The following is a 3,205-nucleotide window of genomic DNA, read 5'->3' on the forward strand; positions in this document are numbered from 1 at the left end:
TATATCTTAAAAATGAGACCACGGCCTCACATGTTCCTTATAGATCAAAAGAAAATGAGAATATCATTTCAGAATGTATATTAATATACTGCTACAAAGTTAATAACAGAAAGATTAAAAATAGTAACACAGATTCCAACACACAATAATCTTAATATAAAAAGCATAAAATTTTCCATTTATGTGATACACTCAAACTATAAATGAGTATCTGACTAAATTAACTCAGGGACAATATTCAACGATTATATGAGTATAGGATGAATCCACAATTTTCCATACATCATATAAGCTCGTAGTAGGTAATATATTTATTGTAGTTAAGCCATTAATTAATTTACAAGATTAAATAATTGTTTCTTGCAATCTGAAGCAGCCATATCTTCATATTTCATAATCCCTTACTCTCTCAATTGCACATGAGCGACTACTTCACACGGCAATAGTTTCATGACAGATGACAAACACGTTGTACTGTAAAGAAATAAATAGAATGTATTGCGCTGCTTTTCCGAACGACAGAAGAATCTTTACAATTTTTTGTTCAGTGAATCTGCGTCATCTTCGAAAAACTCTACGTACTCGGTCTCTCATGGAGATACTATTTGCGTCATTATTTAAAAACAGCTATAAATAATTCATAACAGCAGTTCTTGTAGTAATTGTGGAAATTGTAATTACTTACAATGTTTATATTGCCAGATGACAATGATATCCTAAATCTTGAATCAGTTTCGTACCATCGTCAATACTGCAACCACGATAAGCAAATGACTCATATATAATGCAAGAAGTCAAATCTGATTACACTGGAAACGGGAACATTATTGGCAGCGGTGGGATTCGAACCCACGCCTCCGAAGAGACTGGTGCCTTAAACCAGCGCCTTAGACCGCTCGGCCACGCTACCACTACGAACCAATCTCTTATGCCGCTGTAATCAGGTAGCTATTGTGGAGGCAGAAATGAGCAAAGATTACAATAGCGAACTCAATACAGCCATATGAAGCGCGGACTTAAGATTTAGTAATCGATTCTGCCTTATCCTGTTATGGAAACATACAGTTTTCACTGTGATATCTGGGAATCGTTGCAAAACGTGGTATAAGAAAGTATGAATGAGATGGAGAAATTAAATTCGTTACTTTTGAACCCAATTAGCGTCGATGCCATACTTAAATTGTATAACTCAGTTCAGTAGCTAATGCAGGAGGTCAAGTGATACTGTTACTCAATAAGAGTGTTATATTTTTCCGTTTCCTTGATGCTCTCCGAGAGTAGGCAGTGTCCGGACACCTGGATCTACACTTTACGAGGAGAACATGGCAAGTGCCATAAATCTGATTTCCCAGAAACTTCGCTCAGTGGAAGATAAATCAAAATAAAAGAACACGTGTCTCGGCTTATCTGCAGGTACTCGACCGTTTCTGGGACAACGACCGTCAGTGTTTTCGACTTAACTCAGATGTCTTTTAGCGCACGATAATCTGGGGTAAGGCTGGTGGCACAATGGCTACCATAGCGGTCTCTCACTTTAGCATACCGTGTCCAAAACACGATGATTGTTTTTATTTATTTTATTTTATTTCTTCGTTTATCTACCGAGGTCCGTTTCTTATCAAGTGTCAAACATTTGCTGGTTGGTTATAATTAAATTTTCCCTAATTAACACGGAAACTAATTATCGCACTAATACCAAACTTGGAAGCATTACTGTCAAGGACATCGGGAAGAGAAATAATGCAGAATCAATTCAATTAAAAGTTTTAATTTGCTGCAACGGTACATCAAATGGTTCAAATGGCTCTGAGCACTATGGGACTTAACTTCCATGGTCATCAGTCCCCTAGAACTTAGAACTACTTAAACCTAACTAACCTAAGGACATCACACAACACCCAGCCATCACGAGGCAGAGAAAATCCCTGACCCCGCCGGGAATCGAACCCGGGAACCCGGGCGTGGGAAGCGAGAACGCTACCGCACGACCACGAGATGCGGGCAAAACGGTACATCATACCATTATATACCAATACCATTACTGCTACAAAAGAGGCTCAATTGGCGCCCATCGGTGTCCAGAAGAGTCTGAAAGCGCAGGACTGATTTCTGCGCAGCAGAACGAAGCATGTTCGTAGATATGGTGGCTACCCCTCTTGGTATGCTGCACTTCAGATCAGCACATATGTGAATGTTTCCCTTGTGAACCCTGTCCTTCAAGTAGTCCCACAACCAGAAACCACAGAGATTGGGCTCAGGTGATAGTTCCGACCAAGCATTTGAAAATGATCGAATGATAATTCGCTCGTTTCCAAATGTTTTCCGGTGAAGCAGATGACGTTCACGGGCGATTTGCGGTGGAGCCCCATCTTGCATGAAAACTGTTGATTTCAATGCGTCTCTCACCTGTAGCGCGGGTATGACATATTGGCGAAGCATATCGCAGTAACGCTGGCCAGACACACTGCACGTCTTTGGTCCTGGAGCGCCAACTTATTCAAAAAAGAAAAGAATGGGCCAATGATGAACGTAGCCGTGAAGCCAAACCATACGGTGACACGTTCACCATACAGAGGAGCTTCATGCACAGTGACTGGAGGCGAAGATCCCCAGACTTGGCAATTCTGTGAGTTCAGCTCATCCATTAGAGAAAAATGAGATTCGTCTGGCAATAGGATGGCCCAACTTCAATCCTTTTGAGAAAGTGGAGAGCGAAGTCGACACGTAGTTGTGCGTCCTGTGGTGCAAGCTGCTGTACGATGTGGATCTTGTACGGATACCATTTGAGAATGGTTCAAAACACCTTATGGACAGTTGACCACTGGATGTTCAACTTTCATGACACAGCACGCGCACTGTCTGACGATCGGGAACTGCGCGCAGCGTTGTCTGCCACAGCAACAGCGATTTCATTAACCACCTGTGATGTAACCGGTCGTCGGCCTCTTCCCGTGGCGACACCCAGTTCTCCAGTTGGCTCGAACCTCTTCATCATGCTCCGCACAGCAGGTGGAGAAAATCACCCTTTCGTAATCCTTTCAGCCGGCTATATTCTCGACGTGCAGCTGCAGCATTACTGCTGTTATGAAAATAGACCTTCTCGAATAATGCCCCGGTCCTTTCATCCAAGCTCATGTTGATACATCAACAAGAGCGCTGCAACTGGTCAGGTGTGTGAGACTATGAATCATGATAAGTGATCACG

General features: G+C 42.2%; 1 non-coding gene across 1 annotated transcript; it reads right to left on the minus strand.

The window, feature by feature from the left end:
* Window positions 1-828: 828 nt before the first annotated feature.
* Trnal-aag lies at window positions 829-910 on the minus strand. Its single transcript has one exon. It is a non-coding gene; the product is annotated as a tRNA-Leu (tRNA).
* Between the last annotated feature and the right edge of the window lie 2,295 nt (window positions 911-3,205).

The sequence above is a fragment of the Schistocerca americana genome, chromosome 8, assembly GCF_021461395.2.
Source record: "Schistocerca americana isolate TAMUIC-IGC-003095 chromosome 8, iqSchAmer2.1, whole genome shotgun sequence".
Taxonomy (NCBI): domain Eukaryota; kingdom Metazoa; phylum Arthropoda; class Insecta; order Orthoptera; family Acrididae; genus Schistocerca; species Schistocerca americana.